This window comes from Rhinopithecus bieti, unplaced genomic scaffold (assembly GCF_001698545.2).
Source record: "Rhinopithecus bieti isolate Rb0 unplaced genomic scaffold, ASM169854v2 scaffold_1558, whole genome shotgun sequence".
NCBI classification, from domain to species: Eukaryota; Metazoa; Chordata; class Mammalia; order Primates; family Cercopithecidae; genus Rhinopithecus; species Rhinopithecus bieti.
In genome coordinates this window covers 2,664,211-2,685,145 of record NW_016803701.1, presented here as the reverse complement: position 1 = coordinate 2,685,145, position 20,935 = coordinate 2,664,211, and the positions used below count along the sequence as shown (strand labels likewise).

General features: G+C 39.2%; 1 protein-coding gene across 1 annotated transcript in view; it reads right to left on the bottom strand.

The window, feature by feature from the left end:
* ELAPOR2 (endosome-lysosome associated apoptosis and autophagy regulator family member 2) overlaps positions 1–14,884 on the bottom strand; it is a 190,053-nt gene extending 175,169 nt beyond the window's left edge. The window contains 1 exon segment of the mRNA XM_017851806.1: positions 14,501–14,884. The gene's annotated coding sequence lies outside the window, so the exon portion shown is untranslated.
* Positions 14,885–20,935: the final 6,051 nt, after the last annotated feature.

Below are 20,935 nucleotides of genomic sequence, written 5' to 3'. Positions count from 1 at the left end.
GAAATACAACATACCAAAACTTACAGGATACAGCAAAAGCAGTATAAGAGGGAAGTTTATAGCTATAAGTGTCTACATAAAAAAAAAAAAACTTCAAATAAACAATCTAATGATGTATCTTAATGAACCAGAAAAGCAACAGCAAACTGAACCCAAAAATTAATAGAAAATAATAAAAATCACAGCAGAAACAAATGAAATGAAGAAAATACAAAAGATCAGTGAAACAAAAAGTTGGTTTTTTGAAAAGTTAAACAAAATTAACAAAACTTTAGCTAGACTAAGAAAAAAAGATACAAATAAATAAAATCAGAAATGAAAAAGAAGACATTATAACTGATACTGCAGAAATGCAAAGGATCATTAGAGACTACTATGAGCAACTATATGCCAAAAAACTGGAAAACCTAAAAGAAGTGGACAAATTCCTAGACTCATACAACCTACTGAGACTAAACCAGGAAGAAGTCCAAAACCTGAACAGACCAATACCAATGAGATCAAAGCCATAATAACAAATTTCCCAGTAAAGAAAAGCCTGGGACTCAATGGCTTCACTGCTGAATCCTACCAAACATTTCAATATGAACTAATCCCAATCCTACTCAAGCTATTCTGAAAATACAAGAGGAGAGAATACTTCCAAACTCATTCTACAAGGCTAATATTACCATGATACCAAAACCAGACAAAGACACAAAAAAAAAAAAAAAAAAACTACAGGCCAATATCTCCGATGAATATTGATGTAAAAATCCTCAACAAAATACTAGCAAAATGAATTCAACGACACATTAGAAGGATCATTCATCATGACCAAGTGAGATTTATCCCTGGGATGCAAGGATAATTCAACATATGCAAATAAATCAATGTGATACATTGAATCAACAGAATGAAGGATAAAAGCTACAAGATCATTTCAATTGATGCTGAAAAAGCATTTAATAAAATTCAACATCCCTTTATGATAAAAAAATAAAAAACTAGGTATAGAAGGAACATACCTCAACATAATAAAAGCCATATAAAACAGGGCCACAGTTAGTATCATACCAAATGGGGAAAAACTGAAAGCCTTTCCTCTAAGATCTTGAACAACAAAGATGCCCACTGTCACCACTGTTATTCACCATAGTACTAGAAATCCTAGATAGAGCAATCAGATAGAGAAAGAAAAAATGGGCATCCAAATTGGAATAGAAGAAGTCAAGTTATCCTTGTTTGTAGATGACATAATCTTATATTGGAAAAACTTAAAGACTCCACCAAAAAACTATTAGGACTGATAAACAAATTTAGCAAAGTTGTAGGATACAGAAATCAACATACAAAAATCAGTGGTATTTCTATATGTCAACAGTGAACACTACAAAAAAGAAATTAAAAAAAAGTAATCTCATTTACAATTGCCATAAATAAAATACCTAAGAATCAACTTAACCAGAGAAGTGAAAAATCACTATAATGAGAACTATGGAACACTGATGAAAGAAATTCAAGAGGCCACCAAAAAATGGGAAAATATTCCATGCTCATGAATTGGAAGAATATTGTTTAAATGTCCATACTGCCCAAAGCAATCTACAGATTCAATGCAATCCCTATCAAAGTACCTATGATATTCTTCAAAGAAATAGAAAAACAATACTAAAATTTATATGAAACCACAAAAGACCCAGAATAGCCAGAGATATCTGATACAATTTGGTTCTGTGTCCCTACTACAATCTCATTTCAAATTATAATCCCCATGTGTTGATGGAGGGACCTGTAGTCCCCACATGTCAAGGGAGGTAAGTGATTGGATGTTCAGAGCAGTTTCCCCCATCCCATTCTCATGATAGTGAGTGAATTCTCATGAGATCTGATGGTGTCATAAGTGTTTGGAAGTTCCTCCTTCACTCTTCTCTCTCCTGCTGCCTTGTGAAGGTGCTTCCTTCCCCTTCACCTGCTGCCATGATCATAAGTTTCCTGAGGCCTCCCCAGCCTTGTGGAACTGTGAGTCAATTAAACCTCTTTCCTTTATAAATTACCCAGTCTTGGGCAGTTCTTTACAGCAATGTGAAAAAGAACTGATACACTATCCTTAGCAGAAAGAACAAAACTGGAGGAATCAAATTACCTGACTTCAAATTATACTACAAAACTACAGTAACCAAAACAACATGGTACTGTCATAAAAACAGACACATAGACCAATGGGAACAGAATAGAGAACCCAGAAATAAATCCACACACCTACAGTGAACTCATTTTTGATAAACGCACCAAGAATACACACTGGGGAAAGGACAGTCTCTTCAATAAATGATGCTGGAAAAACTAGATATCCATATGCACAAGAATAAAACTGGACCTTGATCTCCCGCTGTATACAAAAATCAAATCAAAATGGATTAAATACTTAAATCTAAGACTTCAAACTATGAAACTACTAAAGGACAACATTCGGGAAAATCTCCAGGATATTGGTCTGGGCAAAAATGTCTTGAGCAATACCATAGAAGCACAGACAACCAAAGCAAAAATGGACAAATGGGATTACATCCAGTTAAAAAGCTTCTGCATAGCAAAGGAAACAATCAACAAAGTAAAGAGATAACCCACAGAATGGGAGAAAATATTTGCGTCTGACAAAGGATTAATAACCAGAATATATAAGGAGCTCAAACAACTCTGTAGGAAAAAAATCAAATAATCTAGTCAAAAACCGGTCAAAGGATCTGAATAGATATTTCTCAAAGGAAGACATGCATGTGGCAAACAGGCATATGAAAAGGTGGTCAATATCACCAGTCATTAGAGAAATGCAAGTCAAAACTACAATATCATCTCACCCCAGTTAAAATGACTATCCAAAAGACAGGCAATAACAAATGCTGGTGAGAATGTAGAGAAAAGGGAATCCTTCTACACTGTTGGTGGGAATGTAAATTAGTGCAACCACTGTGGAGAGAAGTATGAGGTTTCCTCACAAAACTAAAAATAGAGTTACCACATAAACCAGCAATCCCACTGCTGGTTATGTACCCCAAGGAAAGGAAATCAGTATATCAAAGAGATATCTGCATTCTGACGTTTGGTGCACAACTGTTCACAATAACTAAGATTTGGAAACAACCCAATAAATGAATGGATAAAGAAAATGTGGTATAGCTGGGCTCAGTGGCTCACACCTGTAATCCCAGCATTTTGGGAGGCTGAGGTGGGCGGATCACAAGGTCAAGAGATCAAGACCATCCTGGTCAACATGGCGAAACCCCGTCTCTACTGAAAATACAAAAATTAGCTGGGCATGGTAGTGAGCACCTATTGTCCCAGCTACTTGGGAAGCTGAGGCAGGAGAATCACTTGAACCTGGCAGGAGGAGGTTGCAGTGAGCCAAGATCGCACCACTGCACTCCAGCCTGGTGAAAAAGCGAGACTTCATCAAAAAAAAAAGAAAAGAAAAGAAAATGTGGTATGTATACCCAATGGAGTACTATTCAGCCATAAAAAAAGAATGAGATTCTGTCATTTGCAACAACATGGATAGAATTGGAGGTAATTATGTTAAGTGAAATAAGCTAGGCACAGAAAGACACACATCACATGTTCTCATTTGTCTATCTAAAAATCAAAACAAGTGAACTCATAGAGAGAGTAGAAGAATAGTTACCAGAGACTGGGAAGGGTAGTGGGTGGAGGGGGCGGGGCTTGGAAGGGAGGTTGGATCATTGGTACAAAAAAAAATAGAAAAAATAAATAAGTCCTATTATTTGATGCCACAACAGTGTGACTATAGTAAACAGTAAGTTAATTGTACATTTTTAAATAACTGAAGGACTGTAACTTAATTGTAACACAAAGGATAAATGCTTGAGGGGACAGATAACTCATTCTCAATGATGTGATTATTTCACATTGCATGCCTTTATCAGAACAATCTCATGTACCATATATATACCTACTATGTACCCACAAAAATTAAAAATTAAAAAATGTTTAAATGTCAATTGTCCCAATGAAATAGCATTTTTTACCATCAAATTAGTAATGATCATAACAGTTTTCAGTGCTGTCCAGAGAATACAGTTTATGTCCTTCAATCTAACTTTTCTGCTACAAGTAATCATCTCAATTAATTAGAAATTCAGACAGTGTTTTGCATTGTTTTTGATTATAACAAACATTGATTATAACACTGTTTTGATTATACAACATAAAATTAAAAACAGCCTACGTGCCCAAAATTAAATTTACACATTCATTCAACAAGCATTTATTGAATACCTATTAAGTTCCAGGCACTCTTCAAGGTGCTAGGGATATAGTAGTGTCTTTTTAAAAAGAAAACTATTATCTGTATGGAGCTTACAATTTATTGAGGGAATGTGAAGTCATACAAATCAAATAAACAATGAAAATATATATTATTATGGATGTTAAAAGGGCTATAGAGAAAAACAAAAGCATGAAATGTAGATTGAGAGGAAGGGATTGCAATTTTAAATAGGTAGCCAGGGAAAACCTTACCGACAAAATGACAATTGAGTGGAAACCTGAAGTGCATGAGGGACAAAGCCAAGTAAATACCTGAATGAAAAGAGTTCCAGGCAGAAAAGACCCAGTACAGAGGTCTTGAGAAAGGAGCATACATAACACATTCTAGAAAGAACAAGGAGATTGGGCTGGCTGAAGCAAAATGAAAAACGGGGAGTTCTATGGTTTGAATGTGTCCCTGAAGGCTGATATGTTAGAAACTTTATCCCAAACGTGGTGATGGAGGTGGGGCCTAATGGGAGATGTTGGTTCATGAGGGCTCCATCCTCATAAATGACTGACAGCAAACTTTAGGAATAGGTTCCTTATAAAATAGGGTTCAGGCCCCATCTTGCACTTGTTCTCTTTCTCTTTCTTTCTTGCCCTTGGTATTTTACCATGGTAAGACATAGCAAGGAGGTCCCCACCTGGATCTTGGACTTCCCTACCTCCTGAACCTGGAGGCAAAGAAATTACTGTTCATTATAAATTACCCAGTATATGGTATTCTGTCATAGAAGCACAAAATAAACTAAAAGAGGGAGAGTAAAAAGAGGTGACATTAGAGGCTTCATGGAGGTCAGATTAGGTTGGACCTTTGATATAATTCGTATATTTGTCACCACCCAAATCTCATGTTGAATTTTAATCCCCAATGCTGAAGGTGGGGCCTGGTGGGAGGTGTCTGGATCATGGGGGCGGAATGCTTACGACTTGGTGCTATCTTTGCAATAGTGAGTTCTCAGGAGATCGAGATCTGGTCATCTAAAAATATGTGGTACCTCCCACTCCACTCACTCTTGCTCCTGCTTTTACCATGGGATGTCCCTGCTCTCCCTTTGCCTTCCACCATGATTGTCAGCTTCTTGAGGCCTCCCTAGAGGCCCAGCAACTACCAACACTGTGCTTCCTGTAAAGCCTCCAGAACCATGAGCCAATTAAACATCTTTTCTTTATAAAGTACCCAATCTCGGGTATCTTTTTACAGCAATGCAAGAATGGCCTGATACAGTCTTGTATTAATGAATTCTTAGAAGGGTATTGAACAAACAAATGATAGTTTTAAACTTATATTTTAATGTTATCTCTGAGCTGCACTGTGACATCAAGATGGAAAGTTACAGTGATAGTCTTGGCAAGACACAATGGTGGTATGGCCCAGAAATTACAGGAGAAGTGATGAGAAGTTCTGATTCAGCTATTGTGAAGAGGATTTGCCGATAGGATGGATGTAGGAGAAAAAACGTCAGTGGAGATTCCAGAGTTCTATACGTGAGCAACCAGAAGAAGAGGCGTTGCCATTAAATGAAATGGAGAAAACTATGCAAGGAGTAGGTTTGGGGAAATGTCAGGAGTTCAGTTTGGGACATATCAGATTTAAGGTACTTATACAAGTGGTGACATCAAGGCTATGCTTAATAGGATTCCAGGGGATGGTCCACAAAGGAGGTGCAAATTTGGGAGCTATCCACGTGAAGTGATATTTAAAGCCAAGAGACCCCTGACATCACTAGGAGTGTGAGGATGACAGAAAAGACAGGAGGGCCAAGAATAAATTGCTGGAACATGGTAATATCAAGATGTCAGAAGAAACTGGCAAAAACTGAGAGGGATTACAATGGATTAAGAGAAAAACCAAGAGAGTTTGGGGTGCTTGAAGCCAAGTAAATTTCAGTGACGACAGAACAATCAACTGGGTCCAATGTTTCACAACGCATAACTTTTATTGTTAGAAAAAGTACTCCTGTAAAATATTTTTGAAAGTAAACAAATTTCCCTATCCATATCCCATGTCTTTCACACTCAGTGCACCTCCTGAGAAACACTAGTCTTCACTTACATGAGAATAATAACTAATATTGGCGACAGCATTAGAATTTACAAAGCGCTTTCAAATGCATTAGCTTGAACTCACAGCAATTCTAACATAGATAAGACAGGTTTTACTCTCTCTATTTTCAGACAAGAAAAGATTTAAAGGGGCTAATTTGTTCAAGGTCACATAAACCAGTGGCAGGGCTCACCTTTGCATCAGATTCTTAAATACCTTCAATCTGCTTGTACTATAACAAGACACTACTTTGCAGTTGGACCAAAATGTAAACATCATTCTCCCATAAGTAGCAAACATTGGAAAACATTCACCAAGAAGGCTAACCATACTCTCTTAATATTCCCATATTTTTCTATTTTAATGTCAATCTCAAAGAGGTGCTTATTAATTTCCATATTTGTGACTTCTATCAGGCTATGATCTCCTGGCGAATGATGACAATATTCTCTGCATCCTGTTTTATCACCAGCATCTTGCATAATTCCTGACATATAAAAGACAATTAGGCCGGGCGCGGTGGCTCAACCCTGTAATCCCAGCACTTTGGGAGGCCGAGGTGGGCGGATCACAATGTCAGGAGATCGAGACCATCCTGGCTAACACGGTGAAACCCCGTCTCTACTAAAAAATACAAAAAACTAGCCAGGCGAGGTGGCGGGTGCCTGTAGTCCCAGCTACTCGGGAGGCTGAGGCAGGAGAATGGCGTGAACCCGGGAGGCGGAGCTTGCAGTGAGCTGAGACCTGGCCAGTGCACTCCAGCTTGGGTGACAGAGCGAGACTCCGTCTCAAAAAAAAAAAAAAAAAAAAAAAGATAATTAAGAAATGCTTGCTGGTGTACTTCATGGTAATGAGAGAATCTCACAGTCCATTTGATATGATTATTTAAGGTGTTTCTAAGACACCCTGCAGAAGCAAGAAGTAAGCTAGGGTGACAGTTTAGGGAATTTTAGCAATGAAATGGGTCCCTGAATTTCAGGCAACTAAACTGTATTTCTGTATTAGCCCACTTTCACACTGCTGATAAAGACATACCCAAGGCTGGGCAATTTACAAAAGAAGAGGTTTAATGGACCTATAGTTTCAGATGGCTGGGGAGGCCTCATAATCATGGTAGAAGGTGAAAGGCACATCTCACACAGTGGCAGACAAGAGAAGAGAACTTGTGCAGGGAAACTCCCCCTTACAAAACCATCGGATCTCATGAAACTTATTCACTATCATGAGAACCGCATGTAAAATACCTGTCCCCATGATTCAGTTAACTCCCACCAGGTCCCTCCCACAACATATGGGAATTCAAGATGAGATTTGGGTGGCGACACAGACAAACCATATCAATTCCTTTCTTTATACCGAGTGCAATGGTTCTTGCTGGGCTTCAATCCCAGGGTTTCTGTTTTAGTAGGTTGTGCGCAGGAACCAAGCACTTACATTTCTAACAAGTTCTTAACTAACATTGACACTGCTGGTCCTAGGATCTCACTTTGTGGACTACTAACCTAGAGAAAAGAGCTTATAAAAGTAACATTTTGAAAAAGGATAATAAATTTACTTTCAACTCGAGTTGTAAACTGAGTTGAGAATCAACTTCAGTATATTCTGATCACAGGGTATGTTTTGTTTTTTTGAGACAGGGTCTTGCTCTGTCACCCAGACTGGGATGCAGTGGCACAATCACAGCTCCCTGCAGCCTCAACCTCCCAGGCTCAATCGATTCTCCGACCTCAGCATCCCAAGTAGCTGGGACTACAGGCCCATGCCACCACACCCAGCTAATTTTTTTTATTTTGTATAGAGACAAGGTCTTGCTATGTTGCCCAGGATGGTCTTAAAGTGCTTGGCTCAAGCAATTTACCTGTCTCAGCCTTCCAAAATGTTGGGATTACAGGTGTGGGCCACCTTGCCCGAACTGACCACTAGGGTTTATTTCAGGGTCTTAAATCTGGCACAACCAAGAGGAGATGTTCATTAGAATTAAATATAGCATAAAGATCAATTCCTGTTTATAACTGAAAAGCAGAAACTATTCACTTACTATATTTTTAAGGCAGTGATTAGTGCTCCCAGAGAGAAGGACATATGTCTTACTCATTTTTAAAATCCCCAAAATGCCTTAAATGAAAAGATACTACTGTTTGCTAATAAGATGATATAATCCCTGCCCTCAATGAACATATCATATACTAGGGGAGAGAGAACATTTGTGTATTCAAAGCCTCTGGTAAAACAAATGGTGCCTTTATGTGATTTAGAAAATAGTGACCCCTGTCTGGGAATATGAACGAGAAAAGGTATCCCTTTTCCAGGTACATGCAGACCTGTGCCAGGACATATAGCTAAGCATGCTGAGAAATGGATGGATTCTTTCTCTTACAACCCTTTAGCTCGGTGCCCTTGTAGAAAGCACAACTCATCATCTATATGGCGGTGGGGGGGGGGGGGGGGGGGGGGGGGCTGTGTGTGCAAAACACTTGTGGAACAGCATATATGTGCCAGTGAGTAAACAATAGGCTGTGACTAGAATTCAAAGAAGAGAAAATATCCTTTGTTTTTACTAGTCCAGGAAAGGATAGGCTATAGGGATGGATCTAGGTCAGGAGGCTTCCTCTGTCAAGAGATGTTCTCTCACCATCACCCACAACCTGCATCTAGCTAACTCCTACTTATCCTTTGGATCTTACCTTAAACATCTTTTCCTGGTAATCCACCTGCTACCAGCCCTAACTAGGATGGCTATTCATTCTCACTGCACACAGAAATTTTCCATCATAGTACTTATGGCAAATGTAATTGCATGATGTGTGGTTTTGTTTTAAACCTACTCCCCTGAGATTACAAAGCTCCATGGAGCTAGGGCCTATGTTTTGTTCATCCATTCACTGTCAATACCTGCTATATAAGTCCATGATAAATATATGTTGAATATTGAAATACTACATAGAACACAGATGATGAAAGGCAGAAAGAAAAGAGAATAATCCATGGTTTCTTCAAGAGAAAAGAAAGGCAACCAAAATGTGGCTGGTGTTTTCTGACAATAAAGAATTATTATAAGATGCAAGACTCTGCTGAAGAAGACACTATGATAGGAAAACGTGCCACTCTATACTATGCTCTGCTATTTCCATCCCTTGTGCTAAAATATGACACTTCACAGATCTGTCAACTCTTGGTTTTACATTGTAAATATTGATGGTGTGAATACTTGCTCTCATTTGCCTAAAACATGAGAAATGATTCTAAGCATAAGAACTTGAAATGGAAAATTCACCTCCCCAGGCATGAACAGGCAAGAATAATTACGTTAACTGCTTGAAAACCAAGGCTGAGTCCTAACTCCTTCACTAACAGTGTGAGTCTAGAACCTCTGACAGCTTCACCCATAGCCCATGACTTTCAGGGACTTCCTACAGAAAGGATGTTTCTCAACTGTGCCCATCAAGTTCTGAAACAAAAAACATGACCATTACAGGTCTTGTGGTTTATATGGATTTTGAACACCCAGCAGCTTACCAAATCAAGTAAGGCTCCATAACACAATTCTACTCCATCACCACCATCTCACCTCCCAGTTAACACTCAACCCATCTCCACCATCCCACAGGAACTACTCTGGTGCTGAGCACCAATAACCTAATTGCAAAATTCAATCTTCTCTCTTCAGTCATCATTATTTGGATTTCACTGGGCAACTGACACACAATGAGCCCTATCTTCTTCTCAGGCTTTTCTTTTTCCCACAACTCCACACTCACATTTCTCCTTTACCAGCCACTGCTACATGTCTCCTTTGTGAACTCCTTGGTTTCTGTCCCCTTTCATGTAGGTAAAACCCAAGTCCTATCTTCAGCCCTCTTTGTTCTCACTCCCTGCATGATCTCAACCAATCCAGTAATTTCAACAATGTCTTTCATTCAAGTTATTCACAGGTCACCACACCAGCCCACACCATGCCCCTGAGGAAGAGGGCCTAATACCTAACTGCCTACTCAACAGCTCTACATAAAAACAGCTCTACTCAACAGCTCTACATAAGAACCAAGCTCCTTATCCCATCTTTCACATTTCTTCTCAGGGAGGTTACAAGGCACCATTCTCTAATCAAGTTAGAATGTTTCATTCTCTCACCCTCTGCATCCATTCACTGCCAATTCTATCTAAAGCATACTACTCCTCTTTTTGGAGTCCTACTACTGCATCCGATTGCCTACCAAATGAAGACCAACTTCTTAGTGTGATATAAGGTCCCTTATGATAGGCTTCTGCCTGCCTTTCAGATTCATCCCTCATTAAGCTTCTCATTGCACGCTGTACTCCAGTTAGAACCAATTACAATACAATGCCGTTTAATGTTTCTGCCCTTTTTCAATCTGTGCTCTACACCTGAAATGTCTTTCCCCCAAACTAGCCTACACTCACATCTGACCTTTGTCTGCTTGGCAAATTCCTACTTATCAATTAAGTCTCATTCACTTCCTCCATAGGGCCTTTTCTGATCCCCCCCAGTAGATATGATGGCCCCGTGCTTCTTTCATGGCTTCAAACCACTTAATTGCAATGTTTGTTTATCTGTCTCATCCTTATTCAATTAAATTATATTCTTTAAATCACTAATTTCATATCTGACATTTTGCCTAGCACATGGTATAAACTGAATGTGGAATAAAAACTGTTAGCAAAACTCATCATTCAGTAGTCAAGGAGAACAGCAGAATTGCATTATGCAAGATTTTAGAGCAGTGAACTAAGAATCAGCTATTTGGTGATTTAATTTACCAAATGTAAATAATACAGACATAATCCAATTAGTTTGTTCTTTTTACTCTCATGCACTCTTCTATCTTCTGATACCTTACTGCAACTCTGAATCATCTGTTGGCCTTCATGATTTTTTGCTCTGGCAGCCCCATTAAGTCCTATTATTCACCGAGTCAAAAATGTCATGCTAAGTCTTGGATGGGCCTATCCTAGGAACCTCTGGAGTCTCACTGTAGACTCTTCCCAAAACATCAGGATCTAGCTCTACTAATCCAGCACTAATCAGCCCTCACATTTATATATCTCCTTTATCTTATATTAATCTCATTTCATCCTCATAATACAAATAATTGGTCATGTTTTATTAATAACATTTTACAAGTGAAACACAGGCCAAGAAACCCAAAGAAGATTTACCTTTTATAAGTTCACCCCATACAAAAACCTGAGGAATTCTATACTTTCTAATGTCCAGGCCTCATTTTTTTCCTTTGAATACCATTTTCCAAAGTCACATCCTATTCTTGTGCTTCATCTGCCGGCACACTGACTTTCCTTTTATTTCTGTCTCCCAAATGATCGCTTCCTGTTTGTGCATGTGCTTCCACACTGCTGATCTGATCACCAGCTGAACATTCCAACACAATTTTTCTCCCCCTTTCGACTCCATAATCCAAAGACTTTGACAAAGGAACCTATATTTTATGAGTTTCACCCCAGAGTCCAATCCTCTGCAAAAATCTAAATGTAACTTTTACCCATAACCTAGTTTTTGCAGGGCCTTTTTTCTGAACTCAGGCAATTATAACTGGATGACTCCGCGGCCAGTTCTCTGCAATTCTCTTCCTTTAGTTGCTTTCCTCTAAAACCAGGCAGGAAAATCAGAGTTTATGTAACTTTGTTAAACATGACTACTTCTATAAAAGTATTAATAAATGAGGGTGACGCAAACTACTGAGGGAAAATGAGGTTCAAAATGGCCTATAGCTTTTTCTATACTCCTCAGCATTCTCTCATATTGAGAGTTGGTTTTAGCTTTCAGCCTAAAAACCACTCACTTTAACTGCCCTCACTCTATTCCCCACTGCATAATCTGTCCTTTGTGGCATTTGTCTCCTTTAATGTTAATAAAAAGTGGGAAACAATAAACGAGCAGAAGTGAACACAGAGTAGTTACTTCAACTGTGTCTTTATTCACAGGCGTTTGGCCCACAATCCCATTAACTGTATTCAGAGGAAAGGGCTGAGCTCAAGAGGATACCCTTTCCCCACCCCCAGCACAAACATTCCCTTACCTTCAAAGCCTGAAAATAACTTGCCCTCCCCACTTTCCTCTTAAAAACAACGTCAGAGAAAAACAATGACCAATTCTGTAAATTAGCTCCACTGGTTAGATCAGATATTAAATAGAGTCAACCACTGGGAGGTCACTAGGCCTCTTCTACTTCCAAGGAACCTCTAACTCCCAGCAGGTCCTCTTACTTGTCAGTCATCAGGAAGAACATAAATGGATCTGTGCATTACCATTTATAAAAACATACAGCCAAAGGCAGGCTCAATAGCGTCCTCCTATATATTGTATTTATTCTCATTTTTCAGAAAGAAAATGTAAATTTCAGATCTGAAAGGATGAGTCACACGCAATTTCTAAAGCCAATGCAATAAGGACCTGGGATTAAGTGAACCCAGCCTTCCTGAACCTTCTGTCATCTATCTGCCCCTCCTTTCAATCTTTGTTTTAGATTGCAGACTCTTCTTTTTAGGTACACATGTGTAGGACATGTGTCCATCTAAAAGATTAGTCTAGTTGTAGAGACCAAAGGCATCATCTCTACTGGCCCTGACCTTCACCTACTTCAAGCAGATTTTCATTACTAAGAATTGATGTTATGAGAAGCTTAAGACTTTTCAGTTTAGAAACATACATTCTGCATATTAGAAGTTGGGGGCTGGAGGATAAAATTTATCTTGTCACAACTATTCAATCCGAGATGTCCAAGAAGCAGCTTTCTGTGGAAACCTGGAATAATGGATTATTCCCAGGTGATACGTAAAGTTGTAGAATACAGATTAGCTCATTATATAAAAAAAAAACCCTAGAATTAAACACAGCTGTTGAGCTCTTGCCCTGATTTCCCCAATTACAACATTGCTGTGTGTTCACACACAAGCCTTTGATCCGATTCTCTTTCATTTCAGTCTGTCCTGGAACCTGTACTGTAGGAGAGAAAGATGAAAATCCATAGATGATGGATGATGTCTAGAACACAGATACTCTGTAATTCAAGTCTCGGTGAAATTCAGAAGTTATAGCAACATACGCAAAGAACAGGGTCTGGCCTTTCTTCCCAGAGGGGCTATTGGCTAATCTATTTTTGCTACATTAATTAAAATGACCCATCGCCCTAATTCCTAACAATCTTCCCAAAAACAGTATCTATTCCATATATCCTCCCAACACAATCAAATTAGGTCAGAAATGTTGCTTCCTTCCCCTCATTGATTTTCATTAAGAGGATGCACTTTCTGGAACACTAAATGGAAAGATAAACACCCAATACAAGTACCAATGACACCCCTGTAAATTTTGGCACACTGTCTCGTTCTTCTAAAACCAGAGAAAATCTCATCACCCATAGCTTATCCTTTTGACTGCAAATCAACAATAATCTCAAGCTATAAAATATATCGCGGCAACACTTCAGCCAGGTGATAAAGCACCTCCCAAAAGGAGCATATTCACTTTGTCTTTTCTAATTTTCCCCATCATCAACCTGCCTCTTCTCTACCAAATACATACTCTTTTTTCTTTTTCCAAATTCAAATCCACATTTTGTCAGAAGGATGCTAAGTGACACCACACATTGGCTTAGCAAACCCACAGGGCCTGATTCAGGAAGCTGAGGGCAGGGGAGTGCAGGGACGAAGGCGTTTGCAGAGACAGAGGAGTGGAGACAGGGGGAAGAGGAGCGGGAAATCCTCCGGTGTCTGTGTCTGGCTCTCTGGAAAAGCTGTGATGAGATGGTTCTCCAAATCCCACTGGTGGGGCTTCCCCAGTCTCCTCCCCTTCCTGAAATCTTTCCCTCGACCCCAGGTCCTCAAACCTGGCTCTCCAAAAGGACGCCGCAAAGTCCCGCAGAGCCCCCAAAACACACGAGCGCGGACAGAAAAGCATCCCCCGAGAGACAGCGAAGTCACACACCCTCTCCGGGCCAGCAACCGCGGCGGGCAACTTCACCCCTCGAAGCAAACGAAAGCCCCTGTTCTCCAAGCAAGGAAATGGGGATGGCAAACAGAAATAAACAGGCACCGCTCTCAGCCTTCATCTTCCGCGCTCTCCCCCCGCCCCCGCAAACTCCAGGTAGAGGACCAGGTGCTGCTCACCTCCTGGCAAGGAGGAAGCGGGCGGCTGGAGGCGGAGGGCAGGTCCCCAGCCCAGGCCGCCTGGCAGCCGGCGAGCGCCCAGCAGCAAATCCAGGCGGGGCTCCAGGGCGGCGAGCGCCCGCGGCGGGGAGCCTCCGCCGGCGGCCCCCGGCCGCCTGCCCGTACCGGCCGCGGGCGCGGAAACAGCCATCCTTTCGTCCCGCCCGCGGTCGGCGGCCCGGCTGCAAGGAAAGCCTTCCCTGGGTGCGGCGGCAAGCTCCGGCTCCCGGTCCCGCGACTGCTTGGTGCCTCTCGTGCTCGCGCCTCCCTCGCCCCCTGCCTGTCCGCCGCTGAACAGCTCCGCCTGCGCACGCGTGCCAGGGCAGCCAGCCGCCGGTGATCCCCGTCACGCCGGAGGAGGGACCCGCCGGGGCCGGGCGCGGCGCGGGCGGGACGCGGGGCCGGGGACGGATGCGGGAGCTGGGGAGCAGGTGGCGCGGACTGGGGCTGCGGCCCAGCCCGGCGGGTCCCCAGAGGCTGCGCGGCGCTCGCCTCGCGCTAGAGGGCGAGAGAGGCTGGGGACCCCGTGGAGTCGCGTATCTCAGGTCCCCTGGCCCACTGGGAGGGGCGCTCCCGGGATGAAGCTAGAGTAAATACAGGACATCAGGACATTGTTTTCTGGCGGCGGGTCTTTAAAAAGCTCCCTACTTTCCTCATTGCACACAAACACGCAGATGCGCCCTGGGAACGTCCCTTGTAAGGATCCGTGCTGGCTAGCGTCAGATCGAATTTCTAGGTGATTAGGGTGTGCATGAAATGGCGGGGAAGAAAAAGGACTGAGGTGTAGACGTGGTGTGTGACTCAGTTCTCTCACCTATTTAATGAAAATAATACCCACCACGTTGGATTATTATGAGGATTAAGTAAGTTGATGTCCCTAAAGCACTTGGAAGAGTGCCTGGCACACAGTAGGTGACATGTGTTGGCAGTAGTAGTAGCTATAATTATTGCTGCTATTGGTGTTATTTTGTGGAGATGTGTAACATTGGGCATTAAGCCCTGTGTTTTCTGGAGGAAACAGTTTCTCCATCTGTACAATGATTGGGGTGCTCTTCTTTTCTTCTTTCATTCAAAAACATACTGAACTAGGTGATGGGCACCAACTGGTGAACAAGATGGACACAAGGCCTTCCTCAGTGGCAGGGATCTCAAGATCCCTTCTTGATCTAACATTCTGTAAATGGGTGAGTTATCGTGTTTTTCAAAAGAAGCATCCAAATTTCTGATTATTGAATACCTGGACAAATCCACCTGGCCCACTCATTGTAAGTTGGCCTGTGGCACATTTGTTTGTGGCACTATCTCTAATGTCCTTTTAACAAAATTTTCACATAACAGTCTCTGTATATGTGTTTGTGTGTATGTATACACACATAGATTTGTGTATCACACATATATTCTGATTATAATAACAATATATGTTCTTTGTAAACATTTTGGAAAATATTGAGAAGTATCAGGAAGAATATAAAAATAACTAGAGATCCTACCACCCAGAGACAACATTGTTAATGGTATTAACATGTTGAGGAATCTCCTTGCTTTTTTTTTTTAACTCTGTGTGTACTGCAAAACTGGACTAATAATTTGTAAACGCTTTTTTTCTTCTTAACAACATAAATATTTTCTCAAATCATTAAAGTCTCCAACAACACAACTTTAATAATTGTATAATATTTTCTACTCTAGATATATGTAATTTACTATTAGATATTAGACATTGAGGATTCAGTGTTATTAATAATTCTGGAAAGAATGCCCTTGGAACATAATCTGTGTGCATATCTTTAAATAATTTATGATACCTTTCTAGAAGGGAAAACATTGGATCACATGGTATGTGCGTTTTTAAAGTTTTTGATGAATAATATACAAATTCCTTCCAAAAAATTTGTAGCAGTTGTTACCAGCAGTTTATGAGTATTTATTTCACATCACCCTAGATTATAATACTTTTGATATTTACCATTTTGGTAGAAGAGAAAATGCTATTATTTTTTAAATGTATTTTATTATTAGTGACATTGAGTTATTTTCATACATATCTACTAGCTATTTGCATTTTTCTTTCTCATGTCAGGGTGTGAGAATTTTTCACTGGCACACTTTAGCCATTTTATTGAAGTTCCATTTTTTGTCAATTTGTTAGCAATCTTCATAAGGTTTGTGTATGTTTATCATATATCTTACAAATACGTTTTTGTAGTCTTTTAAATTTATTTCTGGTAGCTTTTCTGGCAGAAGATTGTCATCTTTAGGTATTCAAATGTAGCAACATTTTATTTTGTGATTTCTTCCTTTTTTATATCTAGAAGTACGTGTATCTCCACAAAATCATGCAGATGCCTATGTTTTCTTATTTTGTTATATTTTGTTATTATTTCCTTTTTATATGCTTTATTATTTAATTCATGTGGAATTTTAGGAGTCAAATTGTGTTATTATTTTGTCATGAAAGGAACTAACAACATGACTATTAAATTGAAAACAGCTTCTTTCCTTATAAAAATAAAAGTCATCCAGTCAATGCACTTGGATCAAATGACAATTGTAGATTTTCCAGAGTGGGACAATTTGCCACTTTCAATAAATAATTTTCTCATAGTTGTCCCATCCATAAAAAAGATCTGTGATTATCTGATCAATAAATTTACTCTTAAAATTAGTTTTATTTAAAAATATACTTTAATAGAAAATTTCTAATGAAATTTTTGCAAGAATGAGTTTAAATAGCTTACAATCACTAGGTAATAATCATTTTTCCACTTTGCGCAGTGTATACCTGAAAATTGAACTGAATTTTGTTAAAAAGTCAACAAAAGCCTTAGCTGTATCAACAAAAGCCATAGCCAAAATGATACTATATACACAGATTTATTTTCTTTAACTTAAATCAGATTGTGGTATAAATAACCCCTTTTTAAAAGACTATCTAAGCACAAACAAAATTAGAAAAAAAAATCCAAATGAATTCAAGTAGCAAATTTTTTAAATTAATTTTAAACCATCAATGAAAACATTAATGTAATATGTTTTCTGTATCAAATTATCAAAGAGATAATAATTCTGGCAAATGTATGCTGTGGATTATACACTCAGGAGAACATGTATTTCTGGAGGATAATTTGGCAATATGTATTAACTGCCTTTAATATGTTTATGCCTTAACCCAGTAATTTTTCCTTCTAGGACTCTAAGGAACTGGTAGGTAAGGAGCACAAAGTTTCTATACAAGAATACTCACTATCCTTTAATATAATTAAAAATGAAGTAACGTAAGTGCCCCAAAATGGAGGAATGGTTAAATAAATTGTACTGCTTCATGTGGTAGGATTATGTACATATTAAAAGTTACATTTACTAGAGAATACTAAATGAATTGAGGAAATGTGATGATATAATGTTAATGGAAAAAGCTGGAAACAAATCCAATAAACACATATCCTCCACAAAGGCATAAGAGTGATATAACGGACTTTTGAGACTGAAGGGGAAAGGTTGGTAAGAGGGTGATGGATAAAAGACTATATATATTGGGTATAATATACACTGCTCAGGTGACAGGTGCATTAAAATTTCAGATATCACCACTAAAAAACTTATCCATGTAATCAAAAACCACTTGTACCCCCAAAGCTATTGAAATAAAAAAGTAAAATAACAGTGTATCCTCAAGTATGATGTGCAGGGGGTTGGGGAAGAGTTTAAGTGCACTTTATGGAAGGAGTATTACTAGAAGAAAATAAATCAAAGTGTTGGCAGTAATTGTCTTCTAACACCAGCATAACAGATATTTTCCTTTCATTTTACAGATTCTGTGTTTTCAATTTTCCATAATTATGTATTATTTTATAATCACTACAAATTACTAAAATGTTTGTATTCTTTGATGCCAATCAAGTGTACCTGAAGAAATCATCAAAGATGTATACAAATATGTAAGAACAATATTCAAGGACAAAATATTCACCCATGTTTTTTGTAAAAGAAAATGAATGAAACCTAAATATTTAATACTAGGGAAAGTAAATAATGTATATTATCCTGACACAAAGAATTATTTTATGAAAGATGTCTGATGGGGAAATGCTTACAAAAATGCTTTCAGTTAAGTGGGGGAAAATCATGATATAAAATTTATACACAATTGATACATCCAATGTAGTAAAATTATAAAAACATGGACAGCAGGTACAAACCAATTTTAGAATAGTGATTGCCTCAAGGAGAAGGAAGGAAAATAATATTAAGAAGGAATGTAAAAGGGGTTTCACCAGCATCATTAATACTTTATTTCCAAAAGGAAAAAAGGATGAAGGGGATGGAGAAAAGAAGAAAAAAGAAGAAAGAAATATCTGAAGCAAATACGAACACTGTGTCATTGTTTTGTTGTGAGTGTTGAATGGCAGTTATAATAGCTAACATTTGTTAAGCACTTAATACATGCCATTGCTGTTCTAAAATGTTTACAAGTTCTACTTCACTTAACCCTCAAAAACAATCCTATGAGATAGGTACTCTTATCTCCATTTTACAGATGAGCAAATAAGGGCACAAGTTTCTCAGACAAGACAGTGTTGGGTTTCAAACACAGGTAGTCAGATTGTAGGGCTCCACCCCTTAGGGAGTTTTATTACCCTCTTCTATTTTCTTGAAATATCATTTAAATTATTAAATAGAATATAGTCTTAACTAGGTTTTAAAATCATATTTGAAAACTGAGGATAGGCCAGATGACTAGCAAAGGTGGAGTTTTCTGGACAAAATGTATGGATAGTTTTTTTCTATTACACTTTTCCATACTTCCAAATTTTTTATAGAAAATATATATTAATTCAATTTTTAAAACGAGAAAGGTGGGCTATATTAAAAAGAAGTATGATACTTAAGCTATTATATTCTACCTTTTGTACCTCCATTTGGTCACCATATTTTAAATAACTGTAGGGAAAGAAGAATGGAGAATTGAGGAGGATAAATAGGATTCTAAAGGAAACAAAAGATTGATTTCAACAAATGGAAAATGGGTCATATGAGGAAAGGCTAAATTCGGGTGTTTTGAGTTGCTTTCTCTGAGTCCATGAAAGCCTCTCACCAGAGGGATGTATCTGCCTTGCTATCCGTTTTCCTCAAGGATCAAAACAAAACTATTTATAGTTAAAAGAGAAAAAAAATTCACTTGGGTATAGACTTTAACCTACTGTGAGAGGTTGTGGAAATATTCAAGAAGAATGTTGTATTAGTCAGGTTTCTTCAGAGGAATAGGACAAATAGGATATGTGTGTGTGAGAGAGTGAGAGAAGGAGAATTGGCTCACTCTATTATGGAGGCTGAGAAGTCTCACAATCTTCCTTCTGCAAACTAAAGACCTAGGAAAGCCAGTCGTGTAATTCAGTCCAAGGCCAAAAGCCCTGAGAACCAGGGAGTTAGTGGTGTAACTCTAAGTCCAAGACTGAAGGCCTGAGAGCCAAGAGCTCTGAGGGCAGGAGATGATGCATAGCCCAACTCAAAAAGAGAGACAGCTGGTTCCTCCTCCACCTTTTTGTTCCATTCAGGCCTTCAGTGAATTGGAGGATGCCCACTCATTTTGGTGAGGGCAGATCTTGACTTAGCCTACTGCCTAAAATGCTAATCTTTTCCAGAAACACCCTCAAAGACACACCCAGAAATGTTTTGCCAGTTATCTGGGCATCCCTTAGCCCAGTTAAGTTGATGCATAAAATTAACCATCACAAATGTGATGTCAGACAAACCTGCATTTTAAGTTGAAACTCCACTCACTTACTGACTGTGTGATCTTGGGAACATAACCTAATCACCCTTGACTTAAGTTTCTTCACCTGTAATTTAGAACTAAAAATACTTGTCACTATAGGGTTAGTGTACAATGAGTCAATGTATTAATACATAATCAGTTAATGTACCTAAAGCATCTACCATGTTTATTCATATATTTCTATAAATGTTCCCTTCCTAAATTATTTAAGCCAGTATATCCCCAGTACAGTCCAAAACCTCCAAGGAGAGGATGCACCTCCAGCATCTTCCTAGATCAGGAGTTTTCTTTGAGAACTTTTACTAAAAGTGGGATGGAATGAGTGTAAAAGAGTCAAACTGCAGCCTGGGTAGGGTGGCTCACATTGGTAATCCCAGCACTTTGGGAGGCCAGGGATCACTTGAGGTCAGGAGTTCGAGACCAGCGTAGCCAACATGGTGAAACCCCGTCTGTACTAAAAATTCAAAAATAAGCCGGGCATGATGGCACATGCGTGTAGTTCCAGCTACTCATGAGGCTGAGACAGGAGAATCACTTGAACCCAGGAGGTGGAGGTTGCAGTGAGCCAAGATCATTCCACTGCACTCCAGCCTGGGCAACAAAGCGAGACTTTGTCTCAA